The sequence below is a fragment of the Mesoplodon mirus genome, assembly GCF_964341445.2.
Source record: "Mesoplodon mirus genome assembly, chromosome: 19".
In the NCBI taxonomy this organism is placed as follows: Eukaryota; Metazoa; Chordata; class Mammalia; order Artiodactyla; family Ziphiidae; genus Mesoplodon; species Mesoplodon mirus.
The window spans coordinates 37,480,857-37,505,530 of record NC_138995.1 but is presented as its reverse complement, the minus strand read 5'-3'; positions in this window follow the sequence as shown (position 1 = coordinate 37,505,530).

Below are 24,674 nucleotides of genomic sequence, written 5' to 3'. Positions count from 1 at the left end.
CAACAACTCAGTTTAAGAAAGGAGTAAAGCAACTTTATAGCTCCAGAGGGTGAACTTTGATTAGTACCAGCCAGTCATAACTATTTCATTCACCTTTCCAGGGATTGACCTGGAAGATGAACTAGGTCACATGTGTACCCCTAAACAAATAAATGATGGAGAAGCATGAGACCCAGCTCTTTTCAATAAGATGTGAGAGGGCTATGTTGCTTCTAAGGATAATTTTCTTTTCTGATACAAAGAACTATGTTTTAATATCCCTCTTTTGTAGCTGAAAACTATTTTGCCTAGTGTCCATGATGGGGGAAACCTATGGAATAAGCTAATGTACTCTGGATGGCATAACAAAAAGATGAAATAAGTCTGTATCCTTGAAGTCATTGTTAAGTCACTGAATTAACTCTGTGAGTGCCCTATTTTTTTACTCACTTAAGATAAAAAGTCCTGTATTGTTTAGAGTATTTTTAATTGGCATTTCATTTTCACCTGTGATCAAATAAATTTGGAAAATGTGGTTTAAGTAAAATGGAATAAGTTATGACTACTGGTGTTTCAGAACCTAAGTATTAAACATAACTGTGTACCATAAGTTTTCAAGAAGGGAATGTATCATAAAAATCCAGTAATCTTGCATGATAAGCCTGGGATTGTACTGGATTGCTGGATTTTCCAGGCCAGTGGAAGTTACTGTACAGATTCTCCAAGACTTCTTAATTTCACAGTTATAATTTTCTTTTTTTTTTAATTAGTTTCTGCTTTATAACAAAGTGAATCAGCTACACGTATACATCTGTTCCCATACCCCTTCCCTCCTGCATCTCCTCCCTCCCACCCTCCCTAACCCACCTATCCAGACGGTCACAAAGCACCGAGCTGATCTCCCTGTGCTATTCGGCTGCTTCCCACTAGTTATCTACCTTACGTTTGGTACTGTATATATGTCCATGCCTCTCTCTTGCTTTGTCACAGCTTACCCTTCCCCCTCCCTGTATCCTCAGGTTCATTCTCAAGTAGGTCTGTGTCTTTATTCCTGTTTTACACCTAGGTTCTTCATGACATTTTTTTTCTTAAATTCCATATATATGTGTTAGCATATGGTATATGCCTTTCTCTTTCTGACTTACTTCACTCTGTATGACAGACTCTAGGTCTATCCACCTCATTACAAATAGCTCAATTTCGTTTATTTTTATGGCTGAGCAATATTCCATTGTATATATGTGCCACATCTTTATCCATTCATCCGATGATGGACACTTATGTTGTTTCCATCTCCAGGCTATTGTAAATAGAGCTGCAATGAACATTTTGGTACATGACTCTTTTTGAATTATGGTTTTCTCAGGGTATCTGCCCAGTAGTGGGATTGCTGGGTCATATGGTAGTTGTATTTGTAGTTTTTTAAGGAACCTCCATACTGTTCTCCATAGTGGCTGTACCAATTCACATTCCCACCAGCAGTGCAAGAGTGTTCCCTTTTCTCCACACTCTCTCCAGCATTTATTGTTTCTAGATTCTTTGATGATGACCATTCTGACTGGTGTGAGAAGATATCTCATTGTAGTTTTGATTTGCATTTCTCTAATGATTAATGATGTTGAGCAGTCTTTCATGTGTTTGTTGGCAGTCTGTATACCTTCTTTGGAGAAATGTCTATTTAGGTCTTCTGCCCATTTTTGGATTGGGTTGTTTGTTATTGAGCTGCATGAGCTACTTATAAATTTTGGAGATCAATCCTTTGTCAGTTGCTTCATTTGCAAATATTTTCTCCCATTCTGAGGGTTGTCTTTTGGTCTTATTTATGGTTTCCTTTGCTGTGCAAAAGCTTTGAAGTTTCATTAGGTCCCATTTGTTTATTTTTGTTTTTATTTCCATTTCTCTAGGACGTTGTTCAAAAAGGATCTTGCAGTGATTTATGTCATAGAGTGTTCTGCCTATGTTTTCCTCTAAGAGTTTGATAGTTTCTCGCCTTACATTTAGGTCTTTAATCCATTTTGAGCTTATTTTTGTGCATGGTGTTAGGGAGTGGTCTAATCTCATACTTTTACATGTACCTGTCCAATTTTCCCAGTACCACTTATTTAAGAGGCTGTCCTTTCTCCACTGTACATTCCTGCCTCCTTTATCAAAGATAAGGTGACCATATGTGCGTGGGTTTATCTCTGGGCTTTCTATACTGTTCCATTGATCTATATTTCTGTTTTTGTGCCAGTACCTTACTGTCTTCATTACTGTAGCTTTGTAGTATAGTCTGAAGTCAGGGAGCCTGATTCCTCCAGCTTCGTTTTTCGTTCTCAGTATTGCTTTGGCTATTCGGGGTCTTTTTTTTTCCAAACAAATTTAAAAATTTTTTGTTCTAGTTCTGTGAAAACTGCCAGTGGTAGTTTGATAGGGATTGCATTGAATCTGTAGATTGCTTTTTGTAGTAGAGTCATTTTCACAATATTGATTCTTCCAATCCAGGAACATGGTGTATCTCTCCATCTATTTGTATCATCTTTAATTTCTTTCATCAGTGTCTTATAATTTTCTGCATACAGGTCTTTTGTCTCCTTAGGTAGGTTAATTCCTAGATATTTTATTCTTTTTGTTGCAATGGTAAATGGGAGTGTTTTCTTGATTTCACTTTCAGATTTTTCATCATTAGTGTACAGGAATGCCAGAGATTTCTGTGCATTAATTTTGTATCCTGCTACTTTACGTAATTCATTGATTAGCTCTAGTAGTTTTCTGGTAGCATCTTTAGGATTCTCTATGTATAGTATCATGTCATCTGCAAACAGTGACAGCTTTATTTCTTCTTTTCTGATTTGGAGTCCTTTTATTTCCTTTTCTTCTCTGATTGCTGTGGCTAAAACTTCCAAAACTATGTTGAATAAGATTGGTGAGAGTGGGCAACCTTGTCTTGTTCCTGATCTTAGTGGAAATGGTTTCAGTTTTTCACCATTGAGGATGATGTTGGCTGTGGGTTTGTCATATATGGCCTTTATTATGTTGAGGAAATTTCCCTCTATGCCTACTTTCTGCAGGGTTTTTATCATAAATAGGTGTTGAATTTTGTCAAAAGCTTTCTCTGCATCTATTGAGATGATCATATGGTTTTTCTCCTTCAATTTGTTAATATGGTGTATCACGTTTTTTAATTTGTGTATATTGAAGAATCCTTGAATTTCTGGAATAAAAACCACTTGATCATGGTGTATGATTCTTTTAATGTGCTGTTGGATTCTGTTTGCTAGTATTTTGTTGAGGATTTTTGCATCTATGTTCATCAGTGAAAATGGCCTGTAGTTTTCTTTGTGACATCCTTGTCTGGTTTTGGTATCAGGGTGATGGTGGCCTCGTAGAATGAGTTTGGGAGTGTTCCTCCCTCTGCTCTATTTTGGAAGAGTTTGAGAAGGATAGGTGTTAGCTCTTGTCTAAATGTTTGATAGAATTCGCCTGTGAAGCCGTCTGGTCCTGAGTTTTTGTTTGCTGGAAGATTTTTAATCACAGTTTCAATTTCAGTGCTTGTGATTGGTCTGTTCATATTTTCTATTTCTTCCTGATTCAGTCTTGGCAGGTTGTGTATTTCTAAGAATTTGTCCATTTCTTCCAGGTTGTCCATTTTATTGGCATAGAGTTGCTTGTAGTAATCTCTCATGATCTTTTGTATTTCTGCAGTGTCAGTTGTTACTTCTCCTTTTTCATTTCTAATTCTATTGATTTGAGTCTTTTCCCTTTTTTCTTGATGAGTCTGGCTAATGGTTTATCAATTTTGTTTATCTTCTCAAAGAACCAGCTTTTAATTTTATTGATATTTGCTATCATTTCCTTCATTCCATTTTCATTTATTTCTGATCTGATCTTTATGATTTCTTTCCTTCTGCTAACTTTGGGGTTTTTTTATTCTTCTTTCTCTAATTGCTTTAGGTGCAGGTCAGGTTGTTTATTCGAGATGTCTCCTGTTTCTTAAGGTGGGTTTTTATTGCTATAAACTTCCCCGTTAGAACTGCTTTTGCTGCATCTCATAGGTTTTTGGTCGTCGTGTTTCAATTGTCATTTGTGTCTAGGTATTTTTTTATTTCCTCTTTGATTTCTTCAGTGATCACTTCGTTATTAAGTAGTGTATTGTTTAGCCTCCGTGTGTTTGCATTTTTTACAGATCTTTTCCTGTAATTGATATCTAGTCTCATAGCATTGTGGTTGGAAAATATATTTGATATGATTTCAATTTTCTTAAATTTACCAAGCTTGATTTGTGACCCAAGATATGATCTATCCTGGAGAATGTTCCATGAGCACTTGAGAAAAATCTGTATTCTGTTGTTTTTGGATGGAATGTCCTATAAATATTAATTAAGTCCATCTTGTTTAATGTATCATTTAAAGCTTGTGTTTCCTTATTTATTTTCATTTTGGATGATCTGTCCATTGATGAAAGTGGGGTGTTGAAGTCCCCTACTATGAGTGTGTTACTCTCGATTTCCCCTCTTACGGCTGTTAGTATTTTCCTTATGTATTGAGGTATTCCTATGTTGTGTGCATAAATATTTAAAATTGTTATATCTTCTTCTTTGATTGATCCCTGATCATTTTGTAGTGTCCTTCTTTGTCTCTTCTAATAGTCTTTATTTTAAAGTCTATTTTGTCTGATATGAGAATTGTTACTCCAGCTTTCTTTTGGTTTCCATTTGCATGGAATATCTTTTTCCATCCCCTTACTTTCAGTCTGTATGTGTCCCTAGGTCTGAAGTGGGTCTCTTGTAGACAGCATATATATGGGTCTTCTTTTTTTATCCATTCCGCCAATCTGTGTTTTTTGGTGGGAGCATTTAGTCCATTTACATATAAGGTAATTATCGATATGTATGTTCCTATTCCCTTTTTCTTAATTGTTTTGGGTTTGTTATTGTAGGTATTTTCCTTTTGTTGTGTTTCTTGCCTAGAGAAGTTCCTTTAGCACGTGTTGTAAGGCTGGTTTGTTGGTTCTGAACTCTCTCAGCTTTTGCTTGTCTGTAAAGGTTTTAATTTCTCCATCAAATCTGAATGAGATCCTTGCTGGGTAGAGTAATCTTGATTGCAGGTTTTGCTCCTTCATCACTTTAAATATGTCCTGCCACTCCCTTCTGGCTTGTAGAGTTTCTGCTGAAAGTTCAGCTGTTAATGTGATGGGGATTCCCTTGTGTGTTATTTGTTGTTTTTCCCTTGCTGCTTTTATTATGATTTCTTTGTGTTTAATTTTTGACAGTTTGGTTAATATGTGTCTTGGCGTATTTCTCCTTGGATTTATTCTGTATGGGACTCTCTGTGCCTGCTGAACTTGATTAACTATTTCCTTTCTCATATTAGGGAATTTTTCAACTATAATCTCTTCAAATATTTTCTCAGTCCCTTTCTTTTTCTCTTCTTCTTCTGGATCACCTATAATTCGAATGTTGGTGCATTTAATGTTTTCCCAGAGGTCTCTGAGACTGTCCTCAGTTCTTTTCATTCTTTTTTCTTTATTCTGCTCTGCAGCAGTTATTTCCACTATTTTATCTTCCACCTCACTTATCTGTTCTTCTGCCTCAGTTATTCTGCTATTGATCCCATCTAGAGTATTTTTCATTTCATTTATTGTGTTTTTAATCGATGCTTGATTCATCTTTAGTTCTTCTAGGTCCTTGTTAACTGTTTCTTGCATTTTGTCTATTCTATTTCCAAGATTTTGGATCTTGGAAATAGAATCTTGGATCATCTTTACTATCATTATTCTGAATTCTTTTTCTGGTAGACTGCCTATTACCTCTTCATTTGTTAGGTCTGGTGGGTTTTCATCTTGCTCCTTCACCTGCTGTGTGTTTTTCTGTCTTCTCATTTTGCTTATCTTACTGTGTTTGGGGTCTCCTTTTTGCAGGCTGCAGATTCGTAGTTCCCATTGTTTTTGGTGTCTGTCCCCAGTGGCTAAGGTTGTTTCAGTAGGTTGTGTAGGCTTCCTGCTGGGGGGGACTAGTGCCTGTGTTCTGGTGGTTGAGGCTCGATCTTGTCTTTCTGGTGGACAGGTCCACGTGTTTTGGGGTGCCTATGGCCTTATTATGTTTTTAGGCAGCCTCTCTGCTAATGGGTGGGGTTGTGTTCCTATCTTGCTAGTTGCTTGGCATAGGGTGTCCAGCATTGTAGCTTGCTGGTCGTTGAGTGAAGCTGGGTGGTGGTGTTGAGATGGAGATCTCTGGGAGATTTTCATCGCTTGATATTATGTGGAGCTGGGAGGTCTCTTGTGGACCCGTGTCCTGAAGTTGGCTTTCCCACTTCAGAGGCACAGCACTGACTCCTGGCTGCAGCACCAAGAGCCTTTCATCTACCCGGCTCAGAATAAAAGTGAGAAATTAATAGAAGAAAGAAAGGGAGAAAGAAAGAAAGGAAGGAGGAAAGAAAGGAAGGAAGGAAGGAAGGAAGGAAGGAAGGAAGAAAGAAAGAAAGAAAGAAAGGAGGGAGGGAGGGAGGAAGGAAAGAAAAAGAAAGAGTGAAAGGAAGAAAGAAGGGAGGGAGGGAGGAAGGAAAGAAAGAAAGAAAGAAAGAAAGAAAGAAAGAAAGAAAGAAAGAAGGGAGGGAGGGAGGGAGGAAGGAAAGAAAGAGAGAAAGAAAGAAAGGAGGGGCGGAAGGAGGGACGGAGGAAGGGAAGGTAGGAAAAAAAGAAAGAGAGAAGATAAAGTAAAATAGAATAAAGTATAAAATATAGTAGCATTATTAAAATAAAAAAGTAATTATTGAAAAAAAAAACGGACGGATAGAACCCTGGGACATATGGTGGAAGCAAAGCTATACAGAGAAAATCTCACACAGTAGCATACACATACACATTCACAAAAAGAGAACAGGGGGGGATAATTGAAAATCTTGCTCTCAAAGTCCACCTCCTCAATTTGGGATAATTCATTGTAAAAAGAGGAAAAGGGGAAAAAGTCTGTAATCTTGCTCTCAAAGTCCACCTCCTTAATTTGGGATAATTTGTTGTAAAAAGAGGAAAAGGGGGAAAAATCTTAAATCTTGTCCTCAAAGTCCACCTCCTCAATTTGGGATGATTCGCTGTCCATTCATGCACTCCACAGACGCAGGGCACATCAAGCGGACCGTGGAGCTTTAACCCGCTGCCTCTGAGGCTGCGCAGAGAGATTTCCCTGTCTCTTCTCTGCTCTCACAGCTCCCAGGTCTTAGCCTTGGACCTGGCCCCGCCTCTGCGCATAGGTCGCCGAAGGGCGTCCGTTCTTCGCTCAGACAGGACGGGTTTAAAGGAGCCGCTGATTCGGGGGCTCTGGCTCACTCAGGCCGAGGGGAGGGAGGGGCACGCAGTGCCGGGTGAGCCTGCGGCGGCAGAGGCCAGCGTGACGTTGCACCAGCCCGAGGCGCTCCGTGCGCCCTCCCAGGGAAGCCATCCCCGGGTCCCGGGACCCCGGCAGTGGCGGGCTGCACAGGCTCCCCGGAAGTGGGGGGTGGACAGTGACCTGCGCTCGCACACAGGCCTTGTGGCGGAAGCAGCAGCAGCAGCAGCCCCAGCGTCCCACGCCCGTCTCCGGGGTCCGCTCCTTTAGCCATGGTTCACGCCCGTCTCTGGAGCTTCTTTAAGCAACGCTCCTAATGCCCTCTCCTCTTGCACCAGGAAACAAAGAGGGAAGAAAAAGTCTCTTGCTTTTTTGGCAGCTCCAGACTTTTTCCCCGGACTCCCTCCGGGGCAAAAGCAGTTTTAAAAGGGAAATTTATAGCAATACGATCCTACCTCAAGAAACAAAAGACATCTCAAATAAACAACCTAACCCTACACCTAAAGCAACTAGGGAAAGAAGAACAAAAAAACCCCAAAGTTAGCAGAAGGAAAGAAATCATAAAGATCAGATCAGAAATAAATGAAAAAGAAATGAAGGAAACAATAGCCAATAAAACTAAAAGCTGGTTCTTTGAGAAGATAAAAAACATTGATAAACCATTAGCTAGGCTCATCAAGAAAAAAAAAGAAGACTCAAATCAACAGAATTACAAATGAAAAAGGAGAAGTAATAACTGACACTGCAGAAATACAAAAGATCATGAGAGATTACCACAAGCAACTATACAACAAGGACTGACATTGAAACTGTGATTAAAAATCTTCCAACAAACAAAAGCCCAGGACCAGATGGCTTCACAGGCAAATACTATCAAACATTTAGAGAAGAGATAACACTTATCCTTCCTAAACTCTTCCAAAATATAGCAAAGGGAGAAACACTCCCAAACTCATTCTATGAGGCCACCATCACCCTGACACCAAAACCAGACAAAGCTGTCACTAAGAAAGAAAACTACAGGCCAATATCACTGATGAACATAGACGCAAAAATCCTCTACAAAATACTAGCAAACAGAATCCAACAGCACATTAAAAGGATCATACACCATGATCAATGGGGTTTCTCCCAGAAATGCAAGGATTCTTCAGTATATGCAAATCAATCAATGTTACACACCATATTAACAAACTGAAGGATATAAACCATACGATTATCTCAATAGATGCAGGAAAAGCTTTCAACAAAATTCAACACCAATTTATCATAACAACTCTCCAGAATGTAGGCATACAGGGAACTTACCTCAACATAATAAAGGCCATGTATGACAAACCCACAGCCAACATCGTTCTCAATGGTGAAAAACTGAAACCATTTTCACTAAGATCAGGAAAAAGACATGGTTGCCCACTCTCACCACTATTATTCAACATAGATTTGGAAGTTTTAGCCACAGAACTCAGAGAAGAAACAGAAAGAAATAAAAGGAATCCAAATTGGAAGAGAAGAAGTAAAGCTGTCACTGTTTGCAGATGACATGATACTATACATAGAGAATCCTAAAGATGCCACCAGAAAACTACTAGAGCTCATCAATGAATTTGGTAAAGTTGCAGGATACAAAATTAATGCACAGAAATCTCTGGCATTCCTATATACTAATGATGAAAAATCTGAAAGTGAAATCAAGGAAACACTCCCATTTACCATCGCAACAAAAAGAATAAAATATCTAGGAATAAACCTACCTAAGGAGACAAAAGACCTGTATGCAGAAAATTATAAGACACTGATGAAAAAAATTAAAGATGCTACAAATAGGTGGAGAGATATACCATGTTCTTGGATTGGAAGAATCAACACTGTGAAAATGACTCTACCACCCAAAGCAATCTACAGATTCAATGCAATCCCTATCAAACTACCACTGGCATTTTCCACAGAACTAGAACAAAAAATTTTACAATTTGTAGGAAACACAAAAGACCCCGAATAGCCAAAGCAATCTTGAGAGAGAAAAATGGAGCTGGTGGAATCAGGCTCCCTGACTTCAGACTATACTACAAAGCTACAGTAATCAAGACAATACGGTACTGGCACAAAAACAGAAATAGAGATCAATGGAACAGGATAGAAAGCCCATAGATAAACCCACGCACAAATGGTCACCTTATCTTTGATAAAGGAGGCAAGAATGTACAATGGAGAAAAGACGGCCTCTTTAATAAGTGGTGCTGGGAAAACTGGACAGCTACATGTAAAAGAATGAAATTAGAACACTCCCTAAACAATAAACAAAAATAAACTAAAAATGGATTAAAGACCTAAATTTAAGGCCAGACACTACAAAAGTCTAAGAGCAAAACATAGGCAGAATGCTCTATGACATAAATCACAGCAAGGTCTATTTTGACCCACCTCCTAGAGAAATGGAAATAAAAACAAAAATAAGCAAATGGGACCTAATGAAACTTAAAAGCTTTGCACAGCAAAGGAAAACATAAACAAGTCGAAAAGACAACACTCAGAATAGGAGAAAATATTTGCCAACAAAGCCACTGACAATGTATCAATCTCCAAAACTTACAAGCAACTCATGCAGCTCAATATCAAAAAAACAAATAACCCAATCCAAAAATGGGCAGAAGACCTAAATAGACATTTCTCCAAAGAAGATATTCAGATTGCCAACAAACACATGAAAGGATGCTCAATGTCACTAATCATTAGAGAAATACAAACCAAAACTACAATGAGGTGTCACCTCACACCAGTCAGAATGGCCATCATCAAAAAATCTACAAACAATAAATGCTGGAAAAGGTGTGGAGAAGAGGGAACCCTCTTGCACTGTTGGTGGAAATGTCAATTGATACAGCCACTATGGAGTTTCCTTAAATAACTAAAAATTGAACCACCAGATGACCCAGCAATCCCACTACTGAGCATATACTCTGAGAAACCATAATTCAAAAAGATGCATGTATCACAATGTTCATTGCAGCACTATGTACAGTTGCTAGGACAAGGAATCAACCTAGGTGTCCATCGACAGATGAATGGATAAAGAAGATGTGACACATATATACAATGGAATATTACTCAGCCATAAAAATAAACAAAATTGAGTTATTTGTAGTGAGGTGGATGGACTTAGAGTCTGTCATACAGAGTGAAGTAAGTTAGAAAGAGAAAAAAAATACCATATGCTAAAACAAATATATGGAATCAAAAAACAAACCAAAACCAAAAAAAAAAAAAAAACTGTTCTGAGGAACATAGGGGCAGGAGAGGAATAAAGATGCAGACGTAGAGAATAGACTTGAGGACAAGGGGAGAGGGAAGGGTAAGCTGGGACGAGGTGAGAGAGTGGCATGGACATATATACACTACCAAATGTAAAATAGATAGCTAGTGGGAAGCAGCCACATAGTACAGGGAGATCAACTCAGTGCTGTGTGACCACCTAGAGGGGTGGGAAAGGGCGTGTGGGAGGGAGATGCAAGAGAGAAGGGATATGGGGATATATGTACACATATAGCTTATTCACTTTGTTATACAGCAGAAACTAACAGAACTTTGTAAAGCAATTATACTCTAATGAAGATGTTTAAAAAAAAGAAAGAAAGTCTCTGCCCAGCAGCCCCTCTCTTCCACCGTGGAGGCTCCTGCTTCTTAGAACAAGCGCTTGGTCCCTGACCTGCTGATCCCGCACTTGAACCTGCTATGATTCTCTCTGAGATCAGCTTGTGTTCGCTGTCTTCTCACCTCTATAGCCCAGTCCCAAAGTGTAATATTCAGCACCCCAACACCCCTGAAATGTGGGCATAGAGAGCCCAAACGCATGAGAATTCTGCTTAGAGTGATCAAGAGGATATTGGAATTCAGCACTTACCTAGAAGTCAGAATTCTGGGATTCAAATTCCAGGCTTACTCCACAATAGCTGTGTGACTTTAGAGGGTGGGTTATGGAAACTTTTTTTATGTCTTTTTTTTATGTATAGTTGATTTATAATATTGTGTTAGTTTCAGTTGTACAGCAAAGTGATTCAGTTATATATATACATATATCCACTCTTTTTTGTATTCTTTTCTATCATAGGTTATTAGAAGATATTGAATATGGAAACATTTTAAACTGTGACCCTACCAAAAAATGGCATCATTGGTGACCCTCAATACCACATTTATGCCAACATAACCAATTCTTCTTTAAGTAAAAGTATATTTAAGACTCCATCATTTTAAGAGTAATAATAAAGGGTTTCAGTTCAAGATGGTGATGTAGGAAGATCTTGAGTTCACCTTCTCCCACAGACACAAAGGAATCTACAGCTATATATGGAGTAATTTCCTCTGGAAAAAAACTAAAACTGGCAGAACGACCCCTTCATGTCAGGCAAGCAAGAGGGAAATGACATCTAAGCCAGGTAGGAGAGGCTGAGACACAATCTCACCATAAACCCCAACCCCAGTGTAGTGACTAACAATCAGAAAGAAACTCACAACTTGGAGCTTCTCCTGGATTAATGAAGGGCTCCTACCCCACATTGGGTACCCCAACTTTTAAGACTGGCACCTGAGAGACAAGCCCCCCACAATACCTGGCTTTGAAGACAAACACAGCTCATGCCCACAGGACCACGGAGTCATGGTGTTTCATGAACAACTCTTAAAGGGCCCCTGCATACACCCAGGGAACAGGACAGAAGCAGCCCTTTTAAAAGCTCCCAGACTTTATGTGAAATAAACTCATTTCCTAATTTTAAAGCATTGGTCTGAGGGACTGGGATGCTCTTGGGGGTAGAGGCTAGTAGGTGCCACTCTCCTGCTCTTCCTAAGCCTTGCCAAAGCTGGGAGCCCCATATTTTTTTTCCTTCCTTTTCCTTCTTATTCTTGTTTGTTATATATTTCCCTTTTGCCTTTCTTTTTTCATTCCTTTTTCTTCTTTTTTTCCTCTTTCTTCAGCAGGTGCCATCTTTGCTCTCTCCCTCTGCCTCCCTCAAGCCAGTGGTCTCTATCTTCCCACCCCCCTCTGCCATGCTCCAGAGCTCCAGTATCTCCAAGAGGGGAGCCTCGGTTTTTATGTCTGATGATCTGGTTTTTGTGGCTGCCACCCAGAGGATGACCTTGATCACCTGGCTCTGGAGGCTGGGGCCCTTGTATTCCCAGTTCCCATGGGGCTGTAATAATCAGAGATTCAGTTCTTGGCAGACTGCCACCCAGGACGCTGCACAGACAGAGACTGAAACATACCCCCTTTTTTCTGAGAAAGAGGCCTATTTTCTTGTCTAGGAGTTTTGGCCTAAGAGGCAGACTCCTGGTTTAGCACATACATATGGGCCTACAAAGCTGCTTTCAAGGAACAGGGGTTGGTGGATATAATCTTTGCACTCTCCCTCTGCCTCATTCCAGCTCACCACTATTTTCCAAAAAGGAGCTTATAGCCTTCTCTGGTGCCCTAATCTTGGCAGCTGCTGCCAGGAGACACCTCTATATCACCTGGTTCTGGCGGCCAGTGGGGTTTACACTCACAGGTCCCATAGGTCTGGAACATATGGAGAAAATGTTCTTAAACAGCTACCACCCCCAAGGCATAGCAAGAAACAACAGACCCAGGAGCTCAGTCTTTCTGTGAAAGAGACATATAGTTTATGTCACAGCTGCAGCCTGAGGGGTAGACTTCAAACTAAACACACATTTAAGGGCTCTCCCTTTCCTGAGACCTCAGAGGGTGGGTATGACCTTCCTGCTCTCCTTCTGCTGCACTCCAGAGCACTAACATCTCTTGCAGGGGAGCTCTTATACATGTCTTGTGCCCTGGTTTTTACATCTGGTGCCCTGGATTTTATGGCTGCCATCCAGGGGATACCCCTTGGGTGCCCGTCTCTGGTGGACAGGGGAACTTGCATTCCTGAATCCCACAGCACTGTAACAATCAGAGAGACAATTCTTGTCAGGCTATCACCTCCAGGGCACTATGCTGACAGCAGATTGGAACACACCACCAACCTTTCTCTGAAAGAGGCCTACTTGCTGTTCCTGGAGATCGGGCCCTAGGGCCAGGCTTCAGGTTTGCACACATCTGGAGGCTACAGAGGTGCCGTCAGGGAACATAGTCCATGCCATCTTTGCACTTCTCCTCTGCCTTGCTACAGCTCACTAGTATCTCCCAGAAGAGAGCTTATACACTTGTCTTGAGCCCAATTTTTGTGACTGCTGTCCAGGGTACACCTCAGGATTGCCTGGCTCTGGTGGCCATCAGGGCTTATGGTTGTGATCCCACAAGACTGCATATATTTGTATTCTTTCAGCACTGCTGCCTGAGGGTTTGGCTTCCAATAAGGCTGAATCTAGGTGCTAACTGAGATCCTCCCTTTGGAATACTGACTGGTGCTGGCACACGCTCAACTGCCGGGAGCTATTAAAAATAAAATAGTCTACTTGGATAGCCACAAAGGCTTGAGAGACAACCAAGAACTAGGGCAGGGTTGAATGATAAGCTTAATCTCCTACACAGGCCAACCCTTCAAGACTGGGAGAGGTGGCTGTTTCATCTAGTGCATAAAACCAACACACAGAGTAAAGAAAATGAAAAAACAAAGGAATATATTCCAAATGAAAGAATAAGATAAAACCTCAGGAAAAAAAAATTTCATGAAATGTAGTAAGTAATTTACTCCTTATTAGAGTTTAAAGTAACTGTCATAAAGATGCTAACTGAACTCAGGAGAAGAATGGATGAACATAGTGAGAACTTTAGCATAGAGATAGAAAATATAAGAAAGTTCCAAACAGAAGTTACAGAGCTGAAGAATACAATAACTGAACTGAAAAATACACGAGAGGGGTTCAAGAGCAGACTAGATAAAACAGAAGAAAAAGGATCAGTGAACTCAAAGACAGAGTAGAGGAATTCACTCAATCAGAGCAGAAAAAAAATGAAACAGCTTAAGGGAGTAAGAGAACACAACCAGTAGACTAACATTTGCATAATAGAAGAGAGAAAGAAAGGGGCAGAAAACTTATTTGAAGAGACAATAGCTGAAAACTTTCCTAATCTAGTAAAAGAAACAGACATTCAGATCCAGGAAGCACAGAGAGTTCCAAAAAAAAAGATGAACCCAAAGATATTCACACCAACACACATTATAATTAAAATGTCAAAAGTTAAAGACAAGGAGAAAATCTTAAAAACAGCAAGAGAAAAACAACTTGTTATGTGCAAGTGAACCCCCATAAGACTATCAGCAGATTTTTCAGCAGACACTTTGAAGGCCAGAAGAGAGTGGGACAATATAGTCAAAGTGTTGAAAGAAAAAATTACCAACAAGAATATTTTATTCAGCAAAATTATCATTCAGAATTGAAGGAGAGATAAAGAGTTTTCCAGACAAGCAAAAGCTAAAGGAGTTAATCACCACTAACTGGCCTCACAAGAAAGATTAAAGGGACTTGTTTAAACTGAAAAGAAAGAGCAAAAAATATATAAAAACATAAATCTCACTAGTAAATGTAAACATATAGTAAAGGTAATGGATTAATCACTCATAAAGCTAGTATGATAGTTAAAAGACAAAAATAGTAAAAATAACTATAACTAGTTAGTTAAGAGATACATGAGATAAAAAGATAAAAGATGTAAAATGTGACATCGAACACATAAAGTGTGGTGGGAGGAATTAAATGTACAGTACTAGAATGAATTCAGACTTGTTATTATCAACATAAAATAGACTATTATGACTATAAGTAAGTTGTTATATGTAATCCTTATAGTAACCACTAAGCAAAAACCTATAGTAGATACTCAAAAGACAATAAGAAAGGAATCTATGCATACCAATAAAGAAAGTCATTAAAACACAAAGGAAGAGAGCAAGAAAAGAAGAAAGGAACAGAGAAGAACTACAAAATAGCCAGAAAACAACGAACAAAATGGCAATAAGTATATACCTATCAATAATTACTTTAAATGAAAATGGACTAAATTCTCCAGTCAAAAGACATAGAGTAACTGAGTGGATGAAAAACAAGACCCAACTATATGCTGCCTCAAAGAGACTCACTTCAGACATAAGGACACACATAGACTATAAGGGAGGGGATGGAAAAAGATACTACATGGTATCTACTGAGGTAGCTACACTTATATCAGACAAAATACACTTTAAAACAAAGACTGTAATCAGAGACAAAGAAGGTTATTACATAATGATAAAGGGATTGATACAAAAAGAGGATATAACATTTTTAAATACTTATGCACTTAATATAGGAACACCAAAATATATAAAGCAAATATTAACAGAACCAAAGGGAGAAACAGACAGCAATACAACAATAGTAGGGGACTTTAGTACCCCATTTACATCAATAGATAGATAATCCAGACAGAAAATCAATAAGAAAACTCCAGCCTCAAATGCCACGTTAGAAGAGATGGGCTTAACTGATATATACATAACATTCCATCCAAAAGTAACAATACACATTCTTCTCAAGTACACATGGAACATTCTCCAGGATGGATCATACGTTAGGTCACAAAATATTAAGTCTCATCAAATTTAAGAAGACTGAAATCATATCAAGCATCTTTTCTAACAACTATAGTATGAAACTAGACATCATTTGCAAAAAGAAAACTGGAGGGCTTCCCTGGTGGCACAGTGGTTGAGAGTCCACCTGCCAATGCAGGGGACATGTGTTCGTGCCCTGGTCCAGGAAGATCCCACATGCCACGGAGCAGCTAGGCCTGTGAGCCATGGCCACTGAGCCTGCGCATTCAGAGCCTGTGCTCCGCAACAGGAGAAGCCACAAAAGTGAGAGGCCAGCATACCGCAAAAAAAAAAAAAAAAAAAGAAAAAAGAAAAAAAAAAGAAAACTGGAAAATTCAGAAATATGTGGAGATTAAACAACAAGCTAATGAACAATCAATGGGTCAAAAGTGAAATCAAAACTACCTTTAGACAAATGAAGATAGAAATACAACATACCAAAACCAAAACTTGTGGGAGGCAGCTAAAGCAGTTCTAAGAGGGAAGTTCATAGTGACAAATGCCCACCTCGAGAAACAAGAAAAGTCTCAAATAAACAATCTAATTTTACATGTCAAGGAACCATAAAAGAAGAAAGAAATGAAACTCAAAGTTAATAGAAGAAAAATTAATAAATGAAACAGAGATTTAAAAGACAATAGAAAAGATCAATGAAACCAAGGGCTAGACCTTTGCAAAGATTTTTTAATGGCTAGATTCACACAAAAAAAGAGAGGACTCAAATAAATGAAATCAGAAATGAAAGAGGAGACATTACAACTGACACCACAGAAATACGAAGGATCATAAGAGACTACTATATACAGACAACAACAAATTGAGCAACCTAGAAGAAATTAACAAATTCCTAGAAACATACAACCTTCCAAGACTGAATCATGAAGAAATAGAAAATCTGAACAGACTGATTACTAGTAAGGAGATTGAAACTGTAATTAAAACCTCCACAGTCCAGGACCAGACAGCTTCACTGGTGAATTCTAACAAACATTCAAAAAAGATTTAACACCAATCCTTCTCAAACTCTTCCAAAAAAGTAAAAGAGAATAGAACACTTCCTAACTCATTTCATGAGGACAACATTACCCTGATACCAAAAGCAGACAAGGACACCACAAGGTAAAAAAATTACAGGCCAATATAACTCAGAAACATAGACACAAAAATCCTCAAACAAAATATTAGCAAACCAAATTCAGGAATACATTAAAAGGATCATACACCATGATCAAGTGGGATTTATTCCAGGATGCAAGAATGATTCAATATCCACAAATCAATCAGTGTGATACACCACATTAACAAAATGAAGGATAAAAATAATATTATCATCTCAATTGATTCAGAAAAAGCATTTGACAAAATTCAACAACAATTTATGATAAAAACTCTCAACAAACTAGGTATAGAGGGAACATACCTCAACATAACAAAGGCCATATATGACAAATCCACAGCCAACATCACACTCGATGGTGAAAAGCTGAAAGCTGAACAAGATGAGGATGCCCTCTCTCACCACTTTTATTCAACATAGTATTGTAAGTCCTAACCAGAGCATTTAGGCAAGAAAAGAAATAAAAGTCACCCAAATTGGAAAGGAAGAAGTAAAAGGGTCACTATTTTCAGGTGACATGATATTTTATATATACAAAATCCTAAAGACTTTCCCCCAAAAAACTGTTAGAACTAACACATGAATTCATTAAAGTTGCAAGATACAAAATCAATATACAAAAACCTGCTGTGTTTCTATGCATTACTAACAAGCTATCAGAAAGAGGAATTTTTATATAATCCATTTATAATTGCATCAAAAAGAATAAAATACCTAGGAATAAATGTAACCAAGGAGGTGAAAGACCTATACTCTGAAAATGGTAAAACGCTGATGAAAGAAAAGAAGTCACAAATAAACTGAAGGATATTCCATGCACATGGATTGGAAAAATTAATATTGTTAAAATTTCTAGGGACTTCCCTGGTGGAGCAGTGGTTAAGAATCCACTTGCCAATGCAGGGGACATGGGTTCGAGCCCTGCTCCAGGAAGTTCCCACATGCTGCAGAGCAACTAAGCCCATGTGCCACAACTACTGAGCCTGCACTCTAGAGCCCATAAGCCACAACTACTGAGTCCATGCCACAACTACTGAAGCTCACGCACCTAGAGCCTGTGTTCTGCAACAAAGAGAAGCCACTGCAATGAGAAGCCTGTGCACTGCAACAAAAGCGTAACCCCCACTCGCCACAACTAGAGAAAGCCCGCGCACAGCAATGAAGCCCCAACGGAGCCAAAAATAATAAATAAATAAATTTATTTTAAAAATATTTCTATACTACCCAAAGCGATCTACAGATTCAGTGCAATCCCTGTCAAAACTCTAAAGACATTTTTCACAGAAATATAACAAAGAGTCTAAAATGTGTATGAAACCATAAAAGATCTCAAATAGTCAAAGCAATCTTGAGAAAGAAGGACAAAGCTGAAGACATCACCTCCCTGATTTCAAACTATATTACAAAACTATAGAAATCAAAAGAATATGATATTGGCATCAGCTTTAGTGATGATTATTTTTATTTCATACCAAAAGCAAAAACAACAAAAGCAAAAATTCAAGTGTGACTATATTACACTAAAATGCTTCTACACAGCAAAGGAAACCATTAATAAAACAACAAAGACAACCAAATGAATGGAAGAAAATATATACAAATCATATATCTGGTAAGTTATTATATAAAGAACTCACACAACTCAAAAGCAAACAAAAATATGATTAAAGCATGGGCATAGAATAGACATTTTTCCAAGAATACATACAGAAGACCAAAAGGTACATGAAAAAATACTCAGCATCACTAATCATCATGGAAATGCAAATCAAAACCTCACACTTTAGAATGACTATTATCATACAGACAAGAAATAACAAGTGTTGGTGAGGATGTAGAGAAAAGGGAAACTTTGTGCACTGTTGGTGGGAATGTGAATTGATGCTGTCAGTATGGAAAGATGTATGAAGTTTCCTCAAAAATATAAAATAGAACTACCATATGATTCAGAAATTCCATTTCTGGGTACAGTATTTATCTGAAGAAAATGACAACATTAACTCAAAAAGATACATACACTCCCATTTTCGCTGCAGTATTATTTACAATAGCCAAGATTTGGAAGAAACCTAAGTGTCCACTGATGGATGAATGAATAAAGAAAATGTGACACACACACACACACACACACAATGCAATATTACTCAGCCATAAAAAGAAATGAAATTGAGTTATTTGTAATGAGGTGGATGGACCTAGAGATTGTTTGTGTCATCTTTGATTTCTTTCATCAGCATCTTATAGTTTCTGGAGTACAGATCTTTTGCCTCCTTAGGTAGGTTTATACCCAGGTACTTTATTCTTTTTGATGTTATGGTAAAATGGATTGTTTCCTTAATTTCTCTGTCTGATCTTTCATTGTTTGCATATAGAAATGCAACAGATCCAAAAATATGAACAGTACACAAGTACTGAAATTGAAACTGTGATTTTAAAACTTCCAACAAACAAAAGCCCAGGACAAGATGGTGTCACAGGTGAATTCTATCAAACATTTAGAGAAGAGTTAACACCTATGCAAGGATTTTTCAATACCCACAAATCAATCAGTGTGATATATCATATTAAAAAACTGAAGAATAAAAACCATGTGATCACCTAGCAGAAAAAGCTTTTGACAAAATTCAACACCCAGTTATGATAAAAACTCTCCAGAAGGCGGGCATAGAGGGAACATACCTCAACATAATAAAGACCATATATGACAAACCCACAGCTAACATCATTCTCAATGGTGAAAAGCTGAAAGCATTTCCTCTAAGATCAGGAACAAGACAAGGATGTCCACTCCCACCACTTTTATTCAACATAGTTTTGGAAGTACTAGCTATGGCAATCGGAGAAGAAAAAGAAATAAAAGGAATCCAAATTGGAAAAGAAGAAATAAAACAGTTACTCTTCTCAGATGACATGATACTATATATAGAAAATCCTAAAGATGCTAACAGAAAACTACTAGAGCTCAACAATGAATTCGATAAAGTTGCAGGATACAAAATTAATTCCCAGAAATCTGTTGCATTTCTATACACTAGTTTGTCTTGATATAATTGTAATCACAATACATATGACATTGTGATTTCCTCATTTAGCCATGTTGTTATATCATCCACCACCAAAAACTAAGAAAAGGCAAAATATGTAACTCGTCATTTCTCCTCTTAACATTCTATGCCCAACTTTTCTCCATTGGCAAACAGAGAGTAAAATGGCCTTGGAGTTGATGTCATATAAGATGAAGATATGAAGAAAGGCCTGGTTGACCCACCAAACCTCTAATGCTATCTAATAAGACATTCTGAAATTACAGAAATGTTCTATGTCTGTAATGATCAATGTGGTAGCCATTAGCCATGTTGGCTCTAACACTTGAAATGTGGCTAATTCAAATGGGGAACTGAACTTTTAATTTTATTTACTTTTAATTAATTTAAATTTAAATAACCACATGTGGCTAAGTGGCTACTGTATTGTACAGCACAGAAATGCTTAGGCTGAGCAAAGAGCTGGCTGGATTTCACTAATAAATCCTAACATGGACAGGTTCCCATTCAGCCAAGGCCCTTGAGGCCCAGGATTCATTCCTAACCAATCATACTGGTCCTTTGTCAATTTTTTGGCTGCCTAGAGTTTATTCTCCTTCCCCAAAGCATCCCAATTTCCTTTGGTGAACTACTCCTTCACACAGTCTCTATGAGGCAGTAAACCCAGGATCTTGTCTCCCACTAGAGAGAGTAAAAGGGCACACCTAGGGAATGGGCATGTGGTCCAATCCCACCTAATCAGATGGTTCCTCCCAAGACTTGGAATATTTAGAATCCAGAATAATGTAGGTTGTCCATTACAGTGGCAGCAGCTCATCAGATGTTGCTGGCCACATGGCAAGGACTATGATTTCCGCCTCTTGGACAGCTCGAACACCCCCAAGTCCTACTCATTACCAAACCTGGTTCTTCAATCCCCATCATACTTCCCATAAATTCCTTTTTGCATAAGTTAGTCAGACACTGCTGTTTGCAAAGCAGGAGTCCTACCAGGTCATATAGATGACCTAGCAGTGGGTCTGTGTATCCTGAACCCAGGATGTGTTCCAACTTCTCCCTCATTTCCATTCTTCCCTTGGTATTGCCCAGTCACCCAGAAAATAATATCACGGTTACTTATCTTTGCAGCCTGAAGTATATCAAAGGCAAACAGTGCCACAGAATTTGCTCCATTTCTGTGAAGCAGGGCTGTCAACTTCTAAACTTAGCATGCCTAATGTCTGTCTAGGGGCCTGTTGTTCATGGATGAATGTGTTGATACAGAACCACAAAGAAACCCACCTTGACCTCCAAAAGCTTCTCATCTGGACCCCACCCCCAGAACTGGCCCATAAACCTCTTATCTAAGTAAAGAAACTCTCTACTGGGGGCTGAGGGTGTTTTTATATCCACTCAAACGCTGAAAGAATCAGCCAGGACCAAACTTCTAGCCTCAAAGCATCCCTTCAAAGACTTGAGTGATAATAGAGGCAGAGCATTCCCACTGCTCCACTTAATTCATTTCACTTGTGTGACATACGCAGCAATGCAAGCAGCTTTGCTTTTGATATTCTGACACTTTGAAAACAAGTGCTGATTACCAACAGTGCAGCCATGAAACAGCACTATGGGGAACACTTTTTAACATATTTACCTAATTAGCCCATTATAAAGTGTAATGTAACTTCTTGCCTTATCCTGTCATTAGTTTTATGAGAATCTTTAAGAAATGACAGAGTCAGAAGGAAAAGGAAGAGGCATATGGCGCCCAACTTCATATGCTTCCCAAATAGCCCACAGCGTCCTTGAATTTCACAAGGTGCATGAGAGGTGTCCCAGAGCTCAGCACAAGGGCTTGGCTGCTTTAACAGAACTGTGGGGAGAGGCTCCCCAAGCAATTTACATGCTCACAAAGATGATGTATAAACTCTAATCACTGCATATTCCCTTCCAAAATAGCCTTGGAGAAATAAACACTGATGTAACAGTAGGGAAAATTAGGTTTCAATCTCAGGTGTGTGTTTGAATAGCACAATGACCCACTTCACTTAACCATATAACCACTTGAGCTTCAGATGAAGCTTCAGTTGTACAATGGGAATAACAACACTCATCAAGTCTACTCATGGGCCTACAGCATCTGACAAGTCCATGAGATAATGGATGTTAAAGTGTTTATTATAGGCATCACTAATATGTATTGAGTGTTTACTACATGCAAGACATGCTGGGGATGATTTCTCAGTTGCATAATTAAAATGATCAAAAACTTTCATTCATTCTGTTTCAAATTTTAGAGACAACTTCCTAATCTTCAGAGAGGTCTTCCCTGATTCCCCCAAAATGGACATCTGCTACTTTCTCATAACATCTGTTCTTTCTCTTCCAAGCCCTTGAAACACAAAAAGTCATAACTTTTAAAAAAATTTTGACTTGTTTAATTTCTGTCTCCCCCATAAGACTATAAATTCCTTGAAGGCAGACACCATGCCTGTTTTACTTACCCAAGTCCTTAACATAAAGCCCGCCACATAAATAGTACTCAATAAATACTGGAATGCCGACTGCCTGTCTTTTGGGTGAGACTACTTTCAGGGGGCCAGTCCCACAGCAGATGGAACATCTATGTTTCAGAAGAGAACTGCGAAGCTGGAGAATGCCTAAACTACTGCATAATGAACTACTTTCATTCCAGATGACAGAGCCATGAAGAGAATTCACTCGATTAACTGAAGACTATACTAGTGGGAGAATAAAATTCTTGCTTTTGGATTATGTTAATTACTACTAACACATCCCATTATTATATATCACAATATATAACGTCAGTCACCCTAGAATTAACATGAGGTATGGACAGCCTAGGATTGTCCTTTTTTCATTCACTCCACATAGATTAATCAGGTTCCTAGTATGTGGCAGGCACTGTGTTTGTCCTTGAATAATATTTATAGGAAGAATGACTAAAACTTATTCTTAGAGTTTTGGACAATAATCAGAGCACCAACATTACATATCTCATACAATTCACTCCCCACCCCATTCTCACTCTCAGGTACCTGAGATGAGATGTAATAAGTTTAACATCATTCTGCAGCAGGCTTACAGCCAAGATGAAGGAAAGTCTGCTCTGGCACAGGAACTAGCGGGCTTGGGTTTGATCCTGCCTCCAACACCGGCTCTCTGAGTGAGTTACCTGCTCAAGTCAGTTCTCCTCTCCTGGCCTCAAATGCCTCAGCCAACAATGTAGAACTGGGACTAGATTTCTCTAAGGCTCTTCCAGCTTTAGCATCTATAGCCCTCTTTCTGTCCCCTACACTCAACATTGCCAGTTTTCTTCAAGGCACCTGCCATACTGGAAAGCCTGATTTCCCACAAACAGTCAAGATGAGGTACAGCATCAGCACCCCCCACCGGACTGTTAACAACTGGTTACCCAAGGGAAGAAGGGCGATTAGTATAAAGATTATTATTATAATAGAAAGATAAAAGATTTTGCCAAGCTGAAAAATTCACATGGTATAATGTTAAATAAGAATACAGAATATAAAATTATATCAATTCCATACTACAAAACAGTAAAAATTATGAATAGGTGTATCAGCAAAGTGTGCCGTAGTTAAAAGCAGTCAGGCTGATTTAAACAGAAAAAAAATTTAATAAGAATATTGGGAAATTGACAGAAATGTTCGGGGGTTTGGAGAACTAAAACTGGAGGCGGCCTAAATGCTGCCCAAATCACACCATAGCATGGCTCTCCCTGCCCACTGACTCTGACTCCAGACATTGGACATTGTCACCATCACTGCTGCTATCACTGCCCCTGGGAATCCATCTTGCTAAAACTACAAAAGCTTCCACAGAGAGGCTGTCCCCAGATCCACCTGGTGTGTGGGTGGGAGCATCTGACCAACAGAGCCCAAGACCCCTGGCTGTGCCCCTTCTGCAAGGCAGAAGCTGGTGTGTTCAGTTTCCACAGTGGCGTGCAGGCCCTGTTTCATAAGGTGGGGGGAGCCCAGACAGTAGGAGGGAGCTCCGATGGCAGATGAGAATAACCAGTATGAACTGCACGGACATATGGAGAAGGACTAGTGGGCACGGGCTCAAATGGCTGCTTTCCTTGATTAGTTGATGGAAGTAGGGGAAAATTTTGTTTTATATTCCTGTTGTCATTTTAATATTGTTTTTGCAAAACCAGTTTAAAAAATGGCTTTGAATTAGAGAAAAAATCAGAAGAAAATAACTAAAAAAATGAACTATGCCCTTGAAGCTCAGCGCCTGGCCCATGGTGTGTGCCCTCAGAAATGCAGGCTGATTGCCTAGCGCAGGCATCATACTCAGAGGGCCAGAGAAGCTCAGAAACTTCACCTGTTCAAAATCTTGTTAGAGCCTGGTAACAGAGTTGTGGAGACTGCAACAGAGAGTCAGAAAGGACAGGGAAGTGGGAAAACATGGCAAATACTTGTTCCCATGCTCTCAAATACCAGAAAGCTCACTGAAATGTGTCACTTTCTCTATCTCAACATGAAAGCAGTAGCAAACTAGCCTGAGAGGTATGTGGCAGCTCGCTCTGCATGTTCTGAGTGGCCTCTCCTGGAACACAGACACCAGCTCCATTGCGCTGGGCCAGCATTCTTGGGACTCAGGGCATAAACTCCATTAACTCTCTCCCGGCTTCACATTGCCA